The following is a 23225-nucleotide window of genomic DNA, read 5'->3' on the forward strand; positions in this document are numbered from 1 at the left end:
TTTCGGCCGCACTAACAGGAAGCGGCGATCGCTGCCATTTAACCGTCAGTACCGCGATCAATGCTCATCGCGGCACCTATGACGTGATGCGCCCCCATCTTCCTTCCAATTGGCGCCCCTGCAGTGAAATCGCGGGGCTCGATCGGTTGCCATTGCAGCATGGACGCAGCTGAAGCTATCAGGCCTGCCATGGCTTTCTCCCATACTGAGCTATGCACGAGGCATAGCGCAGAATGAAGTGTATAAAAATCCTATTCACACGTAATAGATCTCTATATCGTGAATAGGAGACGGGATCAAAAGATCCCATGTAGAGGCCCCTATGGGGGCTAATTGCTGTAAAAAAAAAAGTTAAAAAAAAGTTAAATAAACACCACTATATTAAAAGTTTGAATCACCACCTTTCCCAATTTTACATATAAAACAATTTTTTTAATACAAAACATGGTAAATTAAATGGTGGCATTAAAAAATGCATCTTGTCCCGCAAAAAAAAGGCCTCATATAGCTATGTGAACGTAAAAAAAAAAAAGTTATGGCTTTTGGAACATGACGGAGGACAAAACAAAAATGTAAAAATGAAAATAGGCCTGGTCGTAAAGGGGTTAAAGGGGAAATATTAGATTTAAAGTTACCGATATAAGATTGGATTGTATTGCGATTATATGTATGTGAGATCTGAGCAATCAGATAATGGCCAGCAAAGCTGCGATGTATCTGTCTAGTGAAGTGACGGTACGGTATTGGGTGTACTTTTGGTTTGCATCCCCGTGGTGCACGTTGGGTAACGCTAAATGAACCAACAAATACTGGCGGTCTGACAAAAAAAAGATCATGGACATAAATTTAAATCTATATATTGTGTGTATGGTATATAGTGTGTGGTATATATTTCATGGCAGGAAAACAGACGTGCTATGTGCACCATTATCTGTTGTCCATACATACATGCTACCGTCATAGTGCTGCAAAGTAACAAGAATACTCAGTGCACCAATCAGTAGTACCTGCTATTGGGGGGGGCGGACGGGCGGCGGAGGAAAAAAAAATTGCATACACAAATATTTAGCAACACTCAATCTACATATAAATAATTTAGGCTACTTTCACACTTGCGTTTGGGGTTCCGCTTGTGAGTTCCGTTTGAAGGCTCTCACAAGCGGCCCCGAACGGATCCGTACAGCCCCAATGCATTCTGAGTTGATGAATCCACTCAGAATGCATCAGTATGGCACCGTTTGGCCTCCGTTCCGCTCAGCAGGCGGACACCCGAACGCAGCTTGCAGCGTTCGGGTGTCCGCCTGGCCATGTGGAGCCAAACGGATCCGTCCAGACTTACACTGTAAGTCAATGGGGACGGATCCGTTTGTCGTTGACACAATATGGTGCAATTTCAAACGGATCCGTCCCCCATTGACTTTCAATGGAAAGTCTGGACGGATCCGTCTGACTAACTTTTAGGCCTAGATTTTTTTCTGAAATATAATGCAGACGGATCCGTTCTGAACGGATACCATTGTTTGCATTATAGGAGCGGATCCATCTGTGCAGACATCAGACGGATCCGCTCCGAACGCAAGTGTGAAAGTAGCCTTAGATGTAGGTCGAGTGTTGCTAATGCTAAATATTGTTCTGCCATGCATGCAATATGAAATAAAATACAGTGCTGTAATACAATATTACTTACAGTGAGAAGAATTTCTTCTTCTTCCTTTTGAAATCGAATTTTGCCAATTTTCGATCGCCGATTTTAAGACAGAATGAACGCCAAACTCCACTGGAAGCAATGCAAAACCGAAACCGAAACCAGGTTACATGTCACGTGACACGATTACGTCACTCATAAGATCGATTCCTCACTCGATCATTCATAACATTCCTGATTTTCGGGTAAAAATCGGGAATTCGAATAACAATTCAACTCAAACCTGCTTCTTGAAATATAGCGAATATTCGAAAAAATTATTTAGAATCGATCGATTTAGCTAAAATAGTGGTATAATCTTGAGGGATCAAGTTTTTCAGATGTTTAAAGAATTTGCGATATTCGAGAAAAAATTTGCAATTTGAATATTCGCGCCCAACACTACAGATGACTATTGATGCAACAGGATCTTTAAAAAAAAAAAAAAAAAAATGGATCATATGCAATACTATGCATAAATGATGCAACAGGATCCTTTTTTTTTTTTCATACACCCTTAATTTCTGGTTGAGAATAGTTTTCTACTAGGCACACATTCAGTTATAAATATCTCATAATGAAGTGGAGGACAAGGAGGAGGAGGAGGAGGCGTTTGAGCAGGAAAAGAAGCAGCCGATGACGGCAAAGACACTGTATTGCTTGACGATGCAGGGCTGGTCGTCACAAAAAACACCAGAAGAAGGAGGACAAACTTGTTCTGTTTCTGAATGCTTTCCAGCTCTATTTTCCAACAGGATACTGTAATGCTGCCTCATCAGCAGCATCACCAGTTTCTGAGCCGACAATAATGGAAGCAGATCTGGGCTTTTTTTTTTTAGGAGGTTTTGGCCATATTTTGCCACTGCTTTTTATTGACGCCACAGCCACTGCCCTCCTTTGATTAAGTTTATTTTGTAAAAAAAGTTCAGGATTGTATCCATTATTTGGATGTAGAGGTGCAGTTGCAGTGCAGTTATTCTCCGAACCTGCTGACATGCCAACCTGATTCTTGGGATCAGGTTAGAAATCATACTAAGGGCCCTTTCACACTTGCGTTATAGTCTTCCGGCATAGAGTTCCGTCGTCGGGGCTCTATGCCGGAAGAATACTGATCAGGATTATCCTAATGCATTCTGAATGGACAGTCCGTCCTTCAGGATGCATCAGGATGTCTTCCGTTCCGGTACGGAACGTTTTTTGGCCGCAGCAAATAGCGCAGCATGCTGCGCTTTTTGCTCCGGCCAAAAATCCGGAACACTTGCCGCAAGGCCGGATCCGGAATGAATGCCCATTGAAAGGCATTCATCCGGATCCGGCCTTAAGCTAAACGTTGTTTCGGCGCATTGCCGGATGCGACGTTTAGCTTTTTCTCAATGGTTACCATGGCTGCCAGGACGCTAAAGTCCTGGCAGCCATGGTAAAGTGTAGTGGGGAGCGGGGAGCAGCATACTTACCGTCTGTGCGGCTCCCGGGGCGCTCCAGAGTGACGTCAGGGCGCCCCAAGCGCATGGATCACGTGATCGCATGGATCACATGATCCATGCGCATGGGGCGCTCTGACGTCATTCTGGAGCGCCCCGGGAGCCGCACGGACTGTAAGTATGCCGCTCCCCGCTCCTACTATGGCAACCAGGACTTTAATAGCGTCCTGGGTGCCATAGTAACACTGAAAGCATTTTGAAGACGGATCCGTCTTCAAATGCTTTCAGTACACTTGCGTTATTCCGGATCCGGCGTGTAAATCGGCAAGTGGAGTACACGCCGGATCCGGACAACGCAAGTGTGAAAGAGGCCTTAGCAAGAGAAGAAAGGAGATAAGCTGACCTTTATCTGCACTTATGACTATCGTTCCTGTTATGTTTGCTACCACCAATATGAAGATGCAATGTTGGAAATGGAGGGAACACAAAGGGAATGTGTCATCAGAAAATAACCTATTGTATTTATGTTTAACTTATTTTTAGAGAAATGTTGGTGATGATATTTCAAATTTTCCATGTCAATATCTGTATTTAAACAAGAAATGTAAAATCCTGCAGTTTTCGGAGTGGCAACCAAACTTAATAAAAGGTGACACTTTTTGGTGTGTGCAAATCACTTTACTGCAGTTCCTTGCTTATCTGTCATTCTAACCATGTCTATAATTATATTAGCTCTGTGTAAAGAGATAAGTGATTGTCAAAGCTTATTTATTCTTTTCTTGTACAAAGACATCTGCACAGGTCACAGATCATGCCTAGAAAACTCTCCTATAGAAGTCAATGAGGACCCCTCCTGTCTTTTGTGTCTATGGCCATTGGGGCAGTCATGCAATTTTCTTAATGCTTTATAAATGCTGTTAAAAACAGCTTTGACAAGATTGCAGCCCCCATAATCATGATAATCAAAAAAAGGGATAGGCTATCTGGTTTTAACTGGCAAATAAAATTTGGAGTAAAAGATTTTCTTTAATATCACAAGACTGTTTCAACAATGAATGTTTTTTTACTATTGACTGATTAAAACACGTGGTGCAGTATAATAATGCGCTTGCTACAACCAATACAACAATGTAACAATGATGTGTTGGTGGTGAAATTTCTTTGAACTACCGTATATACTCAGAGTATAAGAGGAGTTTTTTGGCACATATTTTTGTGCTCAAAAGCCCCCTCGTCTTATACTCGAGTCTCGATTTGCCCGACCCGAAAATGCCACTGCAGCGAGCGGCCCAGTAACGCTCCTGCTTCCTGAAGTGGGAGGAGCGTTACTAAGTGATGTCAGTCACGCGCCGGCCGGCCAGCTCCCGCTCGCTGTAGTGCATTCATCGTGACAGTGAGTACAGAGGCCGGACCTGTTATCAATAGGAGAGAGATTGTTTTACACACTAGTAAATTACTTTACACACAAAGCCAGTTATGTGCGCAGTTTAGGACACATGAGGGGACACATAGGGCCATGAGGGGACCAGCATAAGATGCTATAGTCTTATGCTGCCCCCCCCCTCATGGCCCTGTGTGTCATAGCACATATCCCCTATAACAGCGTCCTCCAGAGATCCACCCATAACAGCATCCTCCACAGATCCACCCCATAACAGTGCCATCCACAGGTCCCCATAAGTGTCCTCCACAGATCCCCCATAACACTGTCCTCCACAGATCCCACACATAACAGCGTCCTCCACAGATCCCCCACATATGCTGCATTTCCCACCCTAGTCTTATACTCGAGTCAATAATTTTTCCCATTTTTTGGGGGTAAAATTAGGGGGCCTCGGCTTATAGTCGAGTCGGCTTATACTCTATATATACGGTATGTATGCATTTAATACTACTCTTTTGGGATCACAATGTAGCTGGAACAAATTGTTGCCCTATTCCTCTAGGACCTGATGTTTCTCTGTTATCTTAGAGTTTGGACATATACCATTGTCAGCAGAAACAATGATTTTTTTATACATGTATTCTTGTGAGGTCATTAGCACTTAGAAACAGTAAAAGTGTGGTTTTAACTGCAATCTCAGAAATATTGGCAAAGGTACAATATAATTGCACCATGAAATATTTAAGTACATTTTATAACTGATGACCTATCCTCTGGGTAGCTCATCAGAATCTGATAGGTGGGTTCAACACCTGGGACAGCTGCCAATCAGCTGTTTGAAAAGTCAACAGCGCTCACAGTAGTACCACAGACTTCTCTTACCTCACCGAGCACAGTGTTGTACAGTGCTACTCTCTCTGATGGGTAGCCTAATGATGGCTTTCTTCACTGATAGTGACAGCGCTTTGGATCTCATCTTGAGAGTTGACAGCAACAGATTCCAAATGCAAATAGCACACTTGAAATGAACTCTGGACCTTTTATCTGCTCGTTGTAATTGGGATAATGAGGGAATAACACACACCTGGCCATGGACCAGCTGAGAAGCCAATTGTCCCATTACTTTGGTCCCTTAACAAGTGGGAGGCACATATGCAAACTGTTGTAATTCCTACACAGTTCACCTGATTTGGATGTAAATACCCTCAAATTAAAGCCAATAGTCTGCAGTTAAAGCACATCTTGTTTGTTTCCAAATGCATTGTGGTGGTGTATAGAGCCAAAATGTTAGAATTTGTCGATATCCCAATAATTATAGACCTGAATGTAACTATACCTTATAAAAAAGAGAACTGCTAATAACAAGAGCCTGTTACATACGAAAATTAACCAAGGTAACCAAAAATTCCAGATAATCACTTTACAGGTAATAGGAATTAAAAATGTAATTTCACAAATGCCAGAAGTCTAGCTAGAAAAATGGGGGCGCTAAAGGCTATAGTACTAGAAGGACACATAGATGTAGTTGGTGTGGCTGAGACATGGGTTGGACTCTTCGCATGACTAGGCTGTTAATATTGAGGATTTTACACTATTTATGAAAGACTGGGTCAATAGAAAAGGTTGTGGTGTGTGCCTGTATGTTAGGAGTGATCTGAAGACAGGTGAGGATGTGGAAACCTTATGGGTAGAGTTGAGCGAACCCGAACTGTAAAGTTCGGGTTCGTACCAAACTTTAGGTTTTTCGGCACCCGAACCCGAACATAGTAACGTAAAGTTTGGGTTTGGTTCGGTGTTCGGCGCTTTCTTGGCGCTTTTTGAAAGGCTGCACAGCAGCCAATCAACAAGCGTCATGCTACTTGCCCCAAAAGGCCATCACAGCCATGCCTACTATTGGCATGGCGGTGATTGGCAAACTGCAGCATGTGACCCAGCCTCTATTTAAGCTGGAGTCACGTAGCGCCGCCCGTCACTCTGCTCAAATTAGTGTAGGGAGAGGCTGCAGCTGCTGTGATGGAGAGATCAGGGAGAAATCTTATGAAGAACTCCTTTTTTACTCAGGCGATCTACAGCAAATGTGTTTTGTGGGTGCAGTGCACAATTTTTTTAAACCTGTCCTGAGCCAACTACTGCTGAAAACAAACTTTTTTTACTTCAGTTCGTAATATCAATACATAATCGCAGCCATTTTATGCAACGATAGTGCACCAACACAAGACATCTGAATGTCTGCAAGTCCAGAAATACAGCTTTTGCTTACTGTGGTTAAAAACAACAACTTTTTTTCATATTGTGCATATCTAGGATTAGACATGCATAAGTGAGTGTTACATTTAGGCCAGAAATACAGCTTTTTGCTTACTGGGTGAAAAAAAAAAATCTGTTTCATATAGTGTAAATCTAGGAATAGGCATGCATAGGTGAGTGTCACAATTAGGCCAGAAATACAGCTTTCTGCTTACTGGGGTGAAAAAACCCTCTGATATACTGCACATCTGGGATTAGACATGCATAAGTGACTGTGAAATTTAGGCCACAAATACGGCTTTCTTATACTGTGGCATACTGGAGTGAAAAAAAAAAATCTGTTTCACATAGTGCACATCTAGGATTAGACATGCATAAGTGAGTGTCACATTTAGGCCAGAAATACAGCTTTTTGCTTACTGGGGTGAAAAACCCTATAATATCCTGCACATCTGGGATTAGACATGCATAAGTGACTGTGAAATTTAGGCAACAAATATGGCTTTCTCATACTGGGGCATACTGGGGTGAAAAAAAAACCAAAACATCTGTTTCATATAGTGCAAATCTAGGAATAGATGTGCATAAGTTAGTGTCACATTTAGGCCAGAAATACAGCTTTTTGCTTACTGGGGTGAAAAAACCCTATGATATACTGCACATCTAGGATTAGACATGCATAAGTGACTGTGAAATTTAGGCAACGAATAAGGCTTTCTCATACTGTGGCATACTGGAGTGAAAAAAAAAAAATCTGTTTCATATAGTGCACATCTAGGATTAGACGTGCATAAGTGAGTGTCACATTTTGGCCAGAAATACGGCTTTGTGCTTACTGGGGTGAAAAAAACACTCTAATATACTCCATATCTGGGATTATACGTGCATAAGTGACTGTCACATTTAGGCCAGAAATACGCCTTTGTGCTTACTGGGGTGAAAAAAAACTCTGATATAAGGCACATCTGGGATTAGACATGCAAAAGTGAGTGTCACATTTAGGTCAGAAATACAGCTTTGTGCTTACTGGGGTGAAAAAACCCTCTAATATACTGCACATCTCGGATTAGACAGGCATAAGTGAGTGTCACATTTTGGCCAGAAATACGGCTTTGTGCTTACTGGGGTGAAAAAAAACCTCTGATATACTGCATATCTGGGATTAGACATGCATAAGTGAGTGTCGCATTTAGGCCAGAAATACGGCTTTGGGCTTACTGGGGTGAAAAAACCTCTAATATACTGCACATCTCGGTTTAGACAGTGCATAAGTGAGTGTCACATTTAGGCCAGAAATACGGCTTTTTGGTTACTGGGGTGAAAAAAAACTCATGCATAAGTGAGTGTCACATTTAGGCCACAAATACGGCTTTGTGCTTACTGGGGCGAAAAAAAAAAAATCTTATATACTGCACATCTGGGATTAGACATGCATAAGTGAGTGTCACATTTAGGCCAGAAATACGGCTTTGTGCTTATTGGGGTGAAAAAAAACCTTTAATATACTGCACATCTGGGATTAAACATGCATAAGTGAGTGTCACATTTAGGCCAGAAAAACGGCTTTTTGGTTACTGGGGTGAAAAAACCCTTTGATATACTGCACATCTGGAATTAGACATGCATAAATGACTGTCACATTTAGGCCTGAAATACGGCTTTGTGCTTACTGGGGTGAAAAAAAAACCTATAATATACTGCACATCTGGGATTAGACATGCATAAGTGAGTGTCGCATTTAGGCCAGAAAAACGGCTTTGTGCTTAGTGGGGTGAAAAAACCCTTTGATATACTGCATATCTGAGATTAGATGTGCATAAGTGAGTGTCGCATTTAGGCCAGAAATACGGCTTTGTGCTTACTGGGGTGAAAAAACCCTCTGATATACTCCATATCTGGGATTAGACAGGCATAAGTGAGTGTCACATTTAGGCCAGAAATGCGGCTTTGTGCTTACTGGGGTGAAAAAACCCTCTAATATACTTCATATCTGGCATTAGACGTGCATAAGTGAGTGTCACATTTAGGCCAGAAATACGGCTTATTGGTTACTGGGGTGAAAAAACCCTGTGATATACTGCACATCTGGAATTAGACATGCATACGTGACTTTCACATTTAGGCCTGTAATACGGCTTTGTGCTTACTGAGGTGAAAAAAAAAACCTATAATATACTGCACATCTGGGATTAGACATGCATAAGTGACTGTCACATTTAGGCCAAAAATACGGCTTAGTGCTTAGTGGGGTGAAAAAAAACTATAATATACTGCACATCTGGGATTAGACATGCATAAGTGAGTGTCACATTTTGGCTAGAAATACGACTTTTTGGTTTCTGGGGTGAAAAACCCCTGATATACTGCGCATCTGGAATTAGACATGCATAAGTGACTTTCACATTTAGGCCAGAAAAACGGCTTTGTGCTTACTGGGGTGAAAAAACCCTCTGATATACTGCACATCTGGGATTAGACAGGCATAAGTGAGTGTCACATTTTGGCCACAAACACGGCTTTGTGCTTTCTGGGGTGAAAAATCCCTCTGATATACTGCACATCTGGGATTAGACATGCATAAGTGACTGTCACATTTAGGCCATAAATACGGCTTTGTGCTTACTGGGGTGCAAAAACCCTGTGATATACTGCACATCTGGGATTAGACATGCATAAGTGACTGTTATATTTATGCCAGAAATATGCCTTTGTGCTTACTGGGGTGAAAAAAACCTCTAATATACTGCACATCTATGATTAGACATGCATAAGTGACTGTCACATTTAGTCCAGAAATACGGCTTTGTGCTTCCTGGGGTGAAATAACCCTCTGATATACTGCACATCTGGGATTTGACATACATAAGTTACTGTGAAATTTAGGCCACAAATACTGCTGTCATATAGAGTTAAAAAAAGAATTGAGTGCAATACCTTACATCAGGGTTTTTATTGGCGTTTAATTATTTTTAACAGACTTAACCACTTTTTACTTTGCTTTGTGATTGCTAACTATGAGGCAAACATCTAATAAGGGACGCGGTCATGGTCGTGGTGGTGGTGTAGCCTCTGGTGCAGGGAGAGGACGTGGCCGTTCGGCCACAGCTACACGTCCTACTGAACCTACTACCTCAGTTCCCAGTAGCCGCCAGAATCTACAGCCATATTTGGTCAGGCCTAATGCCGTTCTAAGGATGGTAAGGCCTGAGCAAGTACAGTCGCTAGTCAATTGGGCTGCCAACAGTGGATCCAGTACGTTCACATTATCTCTCACCCAGTCTTCTGCAGAAAGCGCACAGGTGGCGACTGAAACCCATGCCCATCAGTTTTTCACATCACCCCCCATGTGCATATCAAGGAACCTGTCTAAGCCTCAAGTCATGCAGCAGTCTTTTATGCTGTTTGAAGACTTTGCTGGCAGGGTTTCCCAAGGGCATTCACCTAGCCCTTCCCCAGGTGTGGAAGACATAGAATGCACTGACGCACAACCACTTATGTTTCCTGATGAGTACATGGGAATACCACCTTAGAACGTCACTGATGATGACGAAACATAGGTGCCAACTGCTGCGTCTTTCTGCAGTGTGCAGATCTAAAAGGAGGCCAGGGAGGAAGACTGGGTGGAAGACTATGCAGGGGACGATGAGGTCCTAGACCCCACATGGAATGAAGGTCGTGTGACTGACTTTCAGAGTTCGGAAGAAGAGGCAGTGGTAAGACCGAGCCAACAGCGTAGCAAAAGCCGGAGCAGGGTGCAAAAGCAGAGCAGCCGTCGCTAAAACTGTTCGCCTGCTACTGGCCACCACCGTCACCTGGGACCGAGCACACCAAAGGCAGCTTCAAGTCTATCATCAGCTTCATCCCTAGAACTGTTAATTAGAACCGTTATATGATTTATGATACAACTGGTACTTAAATGAGATCTCTGAAATTCTTTTTTGCTTTGATATCAATTAGATTGTATTTCCTATTCTACTAGAAACTGTGATTTATTCACTCTCTACTGTGATTTATACACTCTCTCTATCCTTTGAACCCCTATTAGGACTTAACCCCCCTTAAGTTTTTTTCTCTCACGTATTTTTCTAAACTCTAGAAGAATTTCTGTTATACTCACAAAATCTTCTGTTAATACATTGTATGCACATTATATATCTCTCTAGACCCCACTGAAGAAGGTCGCACAGACTGAAACGTCCGGGAAAATTGTGTCTGATATGGCATAATACTTTTAATGTATCAATGAATTGCACTGGATGTTCAGTCGTGGCCAAAAGTTTTAAGAATGACACAAATATTAGTTTTCACAAAGTTTTGCTGCTAAACTGCTTTTAGATCTTTGTTTCAGTTGTTTCTGTGATGTAGTGAAATATAATTACATGCACTTCATACATTTCAAAGGCTTTTATCGACAAGTGTTAAGGCCGATTCATTGGCCTGTATTTGTGGGAGTGGCACGGTTGCCTATATCATGGCACCTCTGCCCCTTCTTCAATGAACAACGTGTCAAACGCTGGCCTCGTTCCGTGTGTGAAGTTTGCGTCTGGTCCTAGGAGTTCGTTTTCTGCGCAAAGCAAGCTACTAGATCAGGTAAGTGACTGCTACATTGCAGTCTCGGTTCACAAGTCCGGCCGGCAGTGCCGGCTCCCTAGGTAAGAGGGAGCCACACTGCACCGGAGCGTCTGCCAGGCAGCTCCGGCTCCCACGTGGCATGAATCGTAGGATGCAGGGATCAGCGCGATCCCGATTTAAATTTCTCTCCCCCCTTAACGTCTGGCACAGGCCGCTGTGCCACTAGTTAGGCAGGGTCCGCAGCAGCAGATTGGTTCTTCCCCCCTCATGCCCCCCATGCCCGTACTGGCCCATGTCATGTCGCGGTCTCCTCCGCAGTTTGCCTGTGCTGCAGGCGGCCGATTACTGTGTGGGCTCCCCCTGGTGGCTGCTGGAGTCAATGCAGTCCATGGAGCAGCATTGGATGGTGCAGGCTCCCTCCGGTGGTGACTGCCGACAGTGTAGTCCATGGCTCTGTGCTCTGTGTTGGCTCCAGCTAGTGGCCACCAGAGTTATGACCACCCAAAAAAAAAATATTAATATAATAATAAAATAAAAAAAAGAGGGAATAATTATAAAGAGTATAACTCATGCTTAATTGATGGAGTCTTAGGGAGGGGGCGTTATACTTGTTCAGTGCTAGTTAGAGGATATCCATATTGTTGGTCGCACGCCTCCACGCTTGGCGCTATGACGTACGCGAGGATCTTACATGTGATTTTATTCCATTATCTGTGTCGTCCTTCTTCATACACATTCCGCACGTTGTTCAACCATCAGGGTACAGTATGGCAGTAGCTATGTCGTGGTACTATTCCATTCTCTCCTTCTGGTAGTGGGCAGTTGTGCCACGGTCAGACTCACCATTCACCGGGGTGTTCTAGGTTCGGCTATCGCTTCTCCTTGGCTCAGGTCCTCTCGTCCTTTTTTCACTCATATTCTTCACAGTTGCATGGGTCTCGGCCTACTCACAGCCACGTCACATCGTTCCGGTGTCGGTTGACAGTCAGGAGTTGATTTATGCATACTTATACACAGGGTATGTCATGTGCTTCAGACATAGTGGAGGCTTTGGTCGACGAGAACCCCGCCAGGATGTCAGAAGGGGGCAGTGTATCGTCTCTCCGCACTTGGACCGTCCCTAGGCTGATGATGGAGTTGTCCAGACGGGGTATTTCGTATCCCGCTTCTGCTAGGAAGACTGAGTTATACCGGTTATTGGTCATTAACTCAGGCCCTCAGCAGCAGGAAGAAGTCTCCGCGGTCACTGTTCAGAACTCTCTGACACAAATCCATCTGTTGTTGAATAACTTGACTTCGTCTGTGACGGATGTGCAAACCAGGTTGCAAGCGGTTGAGTCTCATTGTTTTGCCACTACTCCGCATACCATCGATGCTGCTGTTCCATCCACATCTACGGCGACAGGGGCAAGTGTCCCTGCGACAGCGCCCAGTATTATGCCGGCACATTTTGTTCCTGCCAATCTATAGAAGGACATCCTGGAAGGTAGGGATGTCAATCTAGTATCCTTACTGGTCGCTACCCGGGATCTGTCTGATAGTAGGGTAATTGCTTGTGGGGATGTGTCAGTGATCCTGAAAGGCCGTGACCACAGGCTGAACCGCAAGCTCACGGTACCCGAGTTTGTGCTCGCATTTAGTTTGTACAGAGACGTAATCTGTTCAGTTCGTCCCAAGAGAAGGGAAGAACTTGATTTGTACTTGTTCAGGATAACGGAGTTGGGGTACAAGTATGGCGGTAGTTCCTTCTACGACTACCATTGTTCTTTCTCGGCCAAGGCAGCTGCCACCTTAAGTCAGTTCCAGTTTCTTACTAACTGGGCCAATATTGATACGGAGATTTTTTGTAGGCATTTCGCCGGGCTTAAGGCACCATCATGCTCCCTGTGCCAATCAATTGACCATTCTACGGTGTGGTGTCATAAGGCTGTTCAGACTGAGGGGTCTACTTCTACAGGTCCTGTTCTTGGCCCGTCCGATTCACACAAATCCTCTGGTTTAGTTGACAAGCTGGGCAGACCCATCAAACTACTCGGCAGGTCACAAATTTGTAATAATTTCAACTATGCATCCTGTAACTTCAGTCAGTGCCGCTTGCTACACATATGTACTAACTGCTTCAGAGCGCACCCTAAAGTAGTCTGTTCATTAAAAGCAGAAAATAATTGCATGTGTGTTGTTAATATAGTTCGGTTGCAGCAGTTCCTACGCAGGTACCCTGATCCAGGCTTTGTGGAGTTCCTTAGTTCAGGATTCACGTTCGGTTTCCACACTGGGATGGTGGCCCTTCCAGATTCCACACACGAATGCAGGAACCTACAGTCCGCTGACCAACACCCCAATGTCTCCGATAGGTTAATCGCAGCGGAATTAGTCAAAGGTTTCCTGATAGGCCCTTTTTTATCATCACCCTTTGAAAGGTGGAGAATCAGCCCGATAGGAGTCGTGTTTGGCAAATTCAGTAACAAAGAGAGGTTGATTATCGACCTGTCCGCCCCGCATGGTACCCCCATACCTAGCATCAACTCTCTCATTCCATCAGAAGAGGTTAGCATGAGATATGCCACCATTGATCAAGCCATCGCTCTTATCTTACAGTTAGGTCCCGGCACCGTCCTTTCTAAAGCTGATATCGCAGACGCCTTCAAATTACTACCGATCAAACCGTCCCTCTGGCAATGGTATGGCATCAAATGGAGGGGCCTTTATTATTTTGCTTCCAATCTCACATTCGGGTCTAAGAGTAGCCCGTGGTTATTTGACCAATTAGCCAAGGCTCTCCACTGGATTTTAGTCCATGAATTCCACTGTAGCAAAGTTATTCACTACCTGGATGATTTTTTAATTATTGAGCATCCTGACGCTCCCCCCAAAGACCTTCATTTGCTACTGGAGTGCTTCAGACAATTGGGGGTTCCTGTCTCTCCCAAGAAAGTGGAAGGTCCCTCCGCAGTCATCACATTCCTTGGTATAGTATTGGACACCCAGAACATGGTTGCCAGGTTGCCAAGGGACAAATTACAGAGAATCAGGGAAGTCTTTCATAATTTCACATCTACTAGAGTGAAAAAAAAGTTCAGCTACAGTCCCTGTTAGGTATGCTGAACTTTGCGATGCGCATAATTCCGCAAGGTAGGGCATTTGTATCTCGTTTACTGTCACTCCTTCCTACAGCCCCTTCCCAGGATAGCAGCATAGGTCTGGATGATACGGTCATGGCTGACTTGAACATGTGGGATCAATTTCTCACGCAATGGAATGGCATCTCGCTCTTTGTCCCCACAATATCCAGCAACGCCCCCGTAAATTTCTCCGACGCCGCTGCCAATACAGGTTTTGCAGCTATTTTTGGCAACCATTGGTTAGCAGACAGATGGCCAAGCAAAGTTAGTTCCATTCCTGGGTTTTTCCGTTCCTCAGCAGTTTTTGAACTCTACCCCTTAGTGGCAGCATCCTATACCTGGGGTCAAAGTTGGTCAGGTCAGACTGTGTCCTTCATGTCCGATAATGCAGCTGTCATCGAGATTCTCAATAGTGGTTCTTCTAAGTCTCCTTATGTCATGTCATTTCTTAGGCGCCTGGTCCTTCTGTCATTACAACACCAGTTTCGTTACATAGCTTCACATATAGCCGGTAACCACAACGCAGCAGCCGACGCGTTCTCGTTTTAATTTTACCCTCTTTTCACAGATCTGTCCAGAAGCAGACGCCATCGGGAGCCCAGTCCCGCCATACGCTGCTCTAATCCTGCCATAGACGCTGATCTCGCCACCGCTCGGTCACTGATAGTCAAGTCCCTCTCACCCAATACAGCCAGAGCCTACAAGACAGGTTGGAGAGCCTTCCAGAGATTTCAGGACTCTTGTCCGCAAGGTGACACCGAGTTCGTTCCGTACATCCTGGCGTTCATAGGTTACTGTCACACCAATCTGAAACTATCCCACACCACGGTCAAGTCCTACCTCGCAGGGGTGCAACATTTTAGAGCCATGAGTTTCACCCAGCCAGGTTCATTGATTTCCATCCATGCCATTAAAGCTACTCTGAAGGGTCTCGAGAAAAGCGACTGCGAGTCACGCACTCACCGGCTACCCGTCACTGGCCAGCTTTTCCGCGACCTTTCCGACTTGTTAGACAAAAAACCATTCGGTGCCCTGCATAGTTTAATAATAAAAGCTGCCATGTACCTGGCCTTTTACGGGTTTTTGAGACCGGCCGAGTTTACTTCCCCGGCTAACAGTAGCAGATACGTCACTCTCAGTCAGCTCTCGGCTTCCAGAAATGGTTTTATACTCTCGCTACTCACCACCAAGACCTCTCAGGTAGGCCCCCCGACCCAAGTGTTTTACTTGCCGACCTCTCATCATTGGTGCCCAGTGCGCATGCTGCAACAGCTTCTGTCCTCTCTGCCAAACAAGCCACCCGACAGTCCTTTGCTACCATTCAATAATACTCACCTTACCTGTCCCCAATTCATAACTCATATTCGTGTTTTTTACTGACTAATCTGGCAGTAGACCCGTCCTCTATTTCCGGGCATTCGTTTATCATAGGGGCGCCATCCGCCGCTTCAAGGAATCGGGTTCCAGCACATATAATCAAAAGACTAGGTCATTGGCGTTCGTCCTGTTTCAGCCGCTACATTCCTTGTCCATATACTAAAATGAATCTTGCTTGTCAGAATTTGGTGTTATGAATAAACGTTTGTAGCATTCCGATGATAGGAATTGTTGTTCTTTTTGGCCTCCTTCAGCTATTCCTTCAATAGTCGCGGTTTCGGCATAACTCTAACCGCTTTAGCTAGCTAGCAGGTAGGAGTCCTTCTTTCGTGAGTGCCCAACCACAAGTGTTAAGGCCGATTCATTGGCCTGTATTTGTGGGAGGGGCACGGTTGCCTATATCATGGCACCTCTGCCCCTCCTTCAATGAACGACGTGTCAAACTCTCCCCACCCTACCCACCCTCAATCTCAGCTTCACACCAAGGGGGTGGCCTCCTTCAGCTATCCCTTCAACGTCGCGGTTTCGGCATAACTCTAATTGCTTTAGCTAGCTAGCAGGTAGGAGTCCTTCTTTCATGAGTGCCCGACCACAATTACATGACATGCAAAGAGTCAGTATTTGCAGTGTTGGCCCTTCTTTTTTGATCCTCTGCAATTCGACTGGGCATGTTCTCAATCAACTTCTGGGCCAATTCCTGACTGATAGCAACCCATTCTTTCATAATCACTTCTTGGAGTTTGTCAGAATTAGTGGGTTTTTGTTTGTCCACCCACCTCTTGAGGATTGACCACAAGTTCTCAATGGGATTAAGATCTGGGGAGTTTCCAGGCCATGGACCCAAAATGTCAACGTTTTGGTCCCCGAGCCACTTAGTTATCACTTTTGCCTTATGGCACGGTGCTCCATCGTGCTGGAAAATGCATGGTTCTTCACCAAACTGTTGTTAGATTGTTGGAAGAAGTTGCTGTTGGAGGGTGTTTTGGTACCATTCTTTATTCATGGCTGTGTTTTTGGGCAAAATTGTGAGTGAGCCCACTCCCTTGGATGAGAAGCAACCCCACACCATACCTTTATTATTCTATCAAAGAAGGGTATTGGTATAAATATACCACTATAGTGTGGAGAGACATGTGAGTACTTAAGTTTCCTATGGGGGAGTATTCCCCCCACAAGAAATCTACAGTAACAGGATAGCGAGAAATAAGGAAAAAGCTGGGGAGGGAGGGGCAGAGTCTTATGGACCGGACAAGGGCAGAATTATCTCACCCTAATTTGCCCTCTAGCCTGCTCAGCCCAGGGCGATGCCCTGATGGTGGAGGTTCCCTGTCCCCGAACCTATTACTATCCAGTCCCTGTTAGACCCTACTCAGGGGAACTCTAGTAGGGGAAAGATATCTAAGTCGAGGGTATCGGCGGTTATTCCAGAAGAGGTGGGGATCACCGAGACCCTTCTGATCAACACATTTTTTGGAGAGAAGTGGCTTCTTTGCTGCCCTTCTTGACACCAGGCCATCTTCCAAAAGTGTGTTGCAGATGCGCTCACACTTGCCTGCTGCCATTCCTGAGCAAGCTCTGCACTGGTGGCACTCCGATCCCGCAGCTGAATCCTCTTTAGGAGACGATCCTGGCGCTTGCTGGACTTTCTTGGACGCCCTGAAGCCTTCTTAACAAGAACTGAACCTCTTTCCTTGAAGTAATTGATGATCCTATAAATTGTTGATTGAGGTGCAATCTTAGTAGCCTCAATATCCTTGCCTGTGAAGCCATTTTTATGCAACGCAATGATGGCTGCACGCGTTTCTTTGATGGTCACCATAGTTAACAATGGAAGAACAATGATTTCAAGCATCACCCTCCTTTTAACAGGTCAAGTCTGCCATTTTAACCCAATCAGCCTGACATAATGATCTCCAGCCTTGTGATCGTCAACATTCTCACCTGAGTTAACAAGACGATTACTGAAATGATCTCATCGGGTCCTTTAATGACAGCAATGAAATGCAGTGGAAAGTTTTTTTGGGGATTCATTTAATTTTCATGGCAAAGAAGAACTATGCAATTCATCTGATCACTCTTCATAACATTCTGGATTATATGCAAATTGCTATTATAAAAACTTAAGCAGCAACTTTTCCAATTTCCAATATTTATGTAATTGTCAAAACTTTTGGCCACGACTGTACACAAATGATATTCTGCAAACTAAGAATTAAATGTGAAAATTTATTTATTAATTTATTTATTGTCTAAACCACTCTCACAGGCACCCACACCGGATCCTAGGTGTGCAGAGTACATATTTATCTAATCAAGGAGTTCCCTGGCATGGCACTTCTTCACACAATGTGCTGACGACAAGACCCAAGTGGTTTGCATGCTGTGCCATCAGAGCCTGAAGCAAGGCATTAATGTTCTGAACCTTAGCACAAACTGCATGACCAGGCATCTACATTCGAGACATGAGCTGCAGTGGAGTAAGCACCTTCAAAACCAAGAAAGGACTCAGGCCCCTCCTGCTCCCTCTTCTGTTGCTGCCTCGGCCTCTTCCTCCACCTCTGGAGGAACGTTGGCACCTGCCGCCCAGCAAACAGAGGATGTGCCACCAACAACACCACCTCCATCACCAAGCATCTCCACCATGTCACGCAGAAGCGTTCAGCTCTCCATCTCACAAACCTTTGATAGAAAGCGTAAATTTCCACCTAGCCACCCTCGATCCCTGGCCCTGAATGCCTGCATTTCTAAACTACTGGCCTTTGAAATGCTGTCATTCGGGCTACTGGAGATAGACAGCTTCAAACAGCTTGTCGCTTGCTGTCCCATAGTACGTCGTTCCCAGCCGCCACTACTTCTCCAGGAGAGCCGTGCCCTCCATGCACAACCAAGTATCGGATAAAATCAAGTGTGCACTGCGCAATGCCATCTGTGGCAAGATCCACCTAACCACAGATACGTGGACCAGTAAGCGCTGCCAGGGATGCTATATCTCCCTAACTGCAAACTGGGTAAATGTAGGGGCGGCTGGGCCCCAGACAGAGAGCTGTTTGGCGCACGTCCTTCCGCCGCCAAGGATCGCAAGGCATCATTCTTTGCCTCCTGTTGCCTCCTCTTCCTACTCGGCTTCCTCTTCCTCTTCTACCACCTCCTCATCCGGTCAGCGACAGATCTTCACTACCAACTTCAGCACAGCCAGGGGTAAACGTCATCAGGCCGTTCTGAAATTGATGTGTTTCGGGGACAGACCCCACACCACGCAGGAGTTGTGGCGGGGTATAGAACAACAGACCGACGAGGTGGTGTGCAATAATGGGCGAAATCTCGTTGCAGCTCTGGGACTAGCCGGTTTGACGCACATCCCTTGCCTGGCGCATGTGCTGAATTTGGTGGTGCAGAAATTCATTCACAACTACCCCGACATTTCAGAGCTGCTGCGTAAAGTGCGGGCCGTCTGTGCGCGCTTCTGGCGTTCTCATCCTGCCGCCGCTCGGCTGTCTGCTCTACAGCGTAACTTCGGCCTTCCCGCTCACCGCCTCATATGCGACGTGCCCACCATGTGGAACTCCACCTTGCACTTGCTGGAGAGACTGTGCGAGCAGCAGCAGGCCATAGTGGAGTTTCATCTGCAGCACACACGGTGAGTCGCACTGCGGAACAGCACCACTTCACCAACAATGACTGGGCCTCCATGCGAGACCTGTCTGCCCTCTTGCGCTGTTTCGAGTACTCCACCAACATGGCCAGTGGTGATGACGCCGTTATGAGCGTTACAATACCACTTCTATATCTCCTTCAGAAAACACTTAGGCCCCTTTCACACGGGCGTTGCGGGAAAATGTGCGGGTGCATTACGGGAACACCCGCGATTTTTCCGCGCGAGTGCAAAACATTTTAATGCGTTTTGCACTCACGTGAAAAAAATCGTGCATGTTTGGTACCCAAACCCGAACTTCTTCACAGAAGTTCGGGCTTGGGATCGGTGTTCTGTAGATTGTATTATTTTCCCTTATAACATGGTTATAAGTGAAAATTATAGCATTCTGAATACAGAATGTATAGTAAAATAGCGCTGGAGGGGTTAAAAATAAAAATAAATTATTTAACTCACCTTAGTCCACTTGATCGCGAAGCCTGGCATCTCCTTCTGTCTCCTTTGCTGAACAGGACCTGTGGTGAGCATTAAATACAGGAAAAGGACCTTTGATGACGTCACTCCAGTCATCACATGGTACGTCACATGATCTCATACCATGGTGAATCACCATGGTAAAAGATCATGTGACGTACCATGTGATGACCGGAGTGACGTCATCAAAGGTCCTTTTCCTGTATTTAATGCTCACCACAGGTCCTGTTCAGCAAAGGAGACAGAAGGAGATGCCAGGTCCTTTACCTGTATTTAATGCTCATCACAGGTCCTGTTCAGCAAAGGAAACAGAAGGGGATGTCGGGCTTCGCGATCAAGTGGACTAAGGTGAGTTAATTTTTATTTTATTTTTTTAACCCCTCCAGCGCTGTTTTACTATGCATTCTGTATTCAGAATGCTATTATTTTCCCTTATAACCATGTTATAAGGGAAAATAATAATAATCGGGTCTCCATCCCGATCGTCTCCTAGCAACCATGCGTGAAAATCGCACCACATCTGCACTTGCTTGCGGATGCTTGCGATTTTCACGCAACTCCATTCATTTCTATGGGACCTGCGTTACGTGAAAAACACAGAATATAGAACATGCTGCGATTTTCACGCAATGCATAAGTGATGCGTGAAAATCACCGCTCATGTGAACAGCCCCATAGAAATGAATGGGTCGGTATTCATTTCCGGTGCAATGCGTTCAACTCACGCATCGCATCCGTGCGGAATACTCGCCCGTGTGAAAGGGGCCTTAGGGCGATGATGGAATAGGATGTGGCCCAGGACGAGGAGGAGGAAGAGGGGTCATTGTCAGGATCTTGCCCGATTCCTCAGGTCGCAGTACCTGATCAGACCGGGATGAGGTACCAGCAGTCAATCGGGACAAGTACTGACACTACACACACTATTGAATTTGATCACTCTGCTGCCTACAATCTACCAGATCAAATTGTTGCGGTTCCTTTTAACAACTACTAAACTTCAGAGATTTGCATTTTAAAGCAAACGGGTAGCTGAAAATTAGGAACTCTAATTGCCTTAAAAAATATTGCCCGTGCTAGGTTAAATAATTGGTTTTAATAAAAATTGAAAGCTGTATAAACAGAAGCATACAAATATACACAGAACAGTTATTAAAATAAAAAGGATGAAAGAAAACTGATGCCTACTTTACTCACACAGAGACTTGCAACTATCAGGTCCTGAGGCAAGACAGGAAGACACGGATCCTCATTCAATCAGATTGGCCTCAAAATGGGAAACCCTGTACAATCTGCTCTGTCCAATTTATAAGAATTAGTCCAGGCAGTCTGTAAACCCACCTTTAGGGCGTGACATAAGGGTTGGCTGTGACTTTTATGACTTGGCAGTCATGCTGAAATCTGGTCTAAAATGTATTTCTGCCCATAACTCTACACAGGAGAATGCCCACATAATTGTGGGCTCAATTTTCAGCTGTCAATATAGAGGTCACAGGGGTACCAAACACGGGTTGTCCATGTGACCCTAATCAGAAGAACTGATTTCCTGATACAGGATTTAACATAAGTGGTTGGATTTTGGTATGTGTGGCACCGTAACTTCCTGACCTCAATAATCTCTATTGAGTTGTATTTTTGAGTTATGACCGGAATAAGATTTTTGGATTTTCCCACTGACAGCGAGGCATGGAGAGCAGCTTGCCCCCACCCTCCGGAAGCGTGCCCCTATCAAAAAGTAATAAACCCCTCTGAAGCTGTCCACTATACAGGCATGTTTATATAAAGTGTCGTGGAGGCCAATGATCGTTGTCACCTCTGGGCCAAAAGTTTATGGTGGTGGTCTGGTTTTGGATGTGGGGGAAGATGGAGAGGGAGAGAAGGGACAGTTTTTTGTTTGAATAAGGGGGAGCTCCGAGTCAGAGAAGGGACAGTTATTTGTTTAGATAAAGGGGAGCTCCGAGTCCCCAGAACACAGGCCAAGCACTCATGCTCAGTGTGCCACAGTCATCTCTAACACTTTCAGGCCAGTCTTTTAGAAGTGGCTCAGAGGGAGGTTTTTTGCAACAGCAGAGGCCAGGTACAAATTTGGCCAGCCAGGGACCACTACTGGAGGATGAGGAGGATGATGATGAGGAGGAGGATGGGGATGAAGCATGTTCACAGCGGGGTGGCATCCAACACAGCTCGGGCCCATCACTGGTGCATGGCTGGGGGGATACGGAGAACGCAGACGATACGCCTCCCACAGAGGACAGCTTGTCCTTACATCTGGGCAGCCTGGCACACATGAGCGACTACATGCTGCAGTGCCTGCGCAACGACAGCAGAGATGCCCACCTTTTAACGTGTGCTGACTACTGGGTGGCCACCCTGCTGGATCCCCGTTACAAAGACAATGTGCCGTCCTTAATTCCCTCTCTGGAGCGTGATCGGAAGATGTGCGACTACAGGCGCATGCTGGTAGACGCGCTTCTGAGAGCATTCCCGACTGACGCCGGGGGACAAGTGGAAGCACAATGCGAAGGCAGGGGAGGAGGAAGAAGTCGCCAACGCAGCTGTGTCAGCGCCAGCACCTCAGAAGGCAGGGTTAGCATGGCCGACATGTGGAAAAGCTTTGTCACCTCGCCACAACAACCGGCCCCAACTGCTGATATGGAGCGTGTTAGCAGGAGGCAGCATTTGAACAACATGGTGGAACAGTACCTGTGCACACGCCTACACGTACTAAATGATGGTTCTGCCCTATTCAACTTCTGGCTTTCCAAATTGTCCACATGGCCAGAGCTTGCCCTGTATGCCTTAGTGGTGCTGGCCTGCCCTGCAGCCAGTGTACTCTCTGAACGTGTATTTAGCACAGCAGGAGACGTCATTACAGACAGACGCATCCATCTGTCCACAGCAAACGTGGACAAGCTCACGTTCATTAAAAAGAACCAGGCTTGGATCCCTCAGGACTTGTCTGTACCTTGTGCAGAATAGACAGTTATAATAGCCTCAACCATCCATCCTTGTACTCAAGTGCACTTATTCCTTTTTTTTTTTTTTTTTTTTAGGGATAGGGATACCGCTATGTAAAAATGCTAAATAACACACATCTGTGTTGGCTACCTATTCCTCCTTCGCCGCCGCTTCCACCTAGACCGCCACGTGAGCCTACACGGCCACATCCACCTATTCACCGCCTCCTCAACCTCTTCCTCCTACATCATTCCTATTTTTTTTAAGGTCTTTTATGTTTTTTGTTTTTATTCATTTCCCTATCCACATTTGTTTGCAAAGCATTTGCCATGCTCTT

The sequence above is a fragment of the Bufo gargarizans genome, chromosome 4 (genome assembly GCF_014858855.1).
Source record: "Bufo gargarizans isolate SCDJY-AF-19 chromosome 4, ASM1485885v1, whole genome shotgun sequence".
In the NCBI taxonomy this organism is placed as follows: domain Eukaryota; kingdom Metazoa; phylum Chordata; class Amphibia; order Anura; family Bufonidae; genus Bufo; species Bufo gargarizans.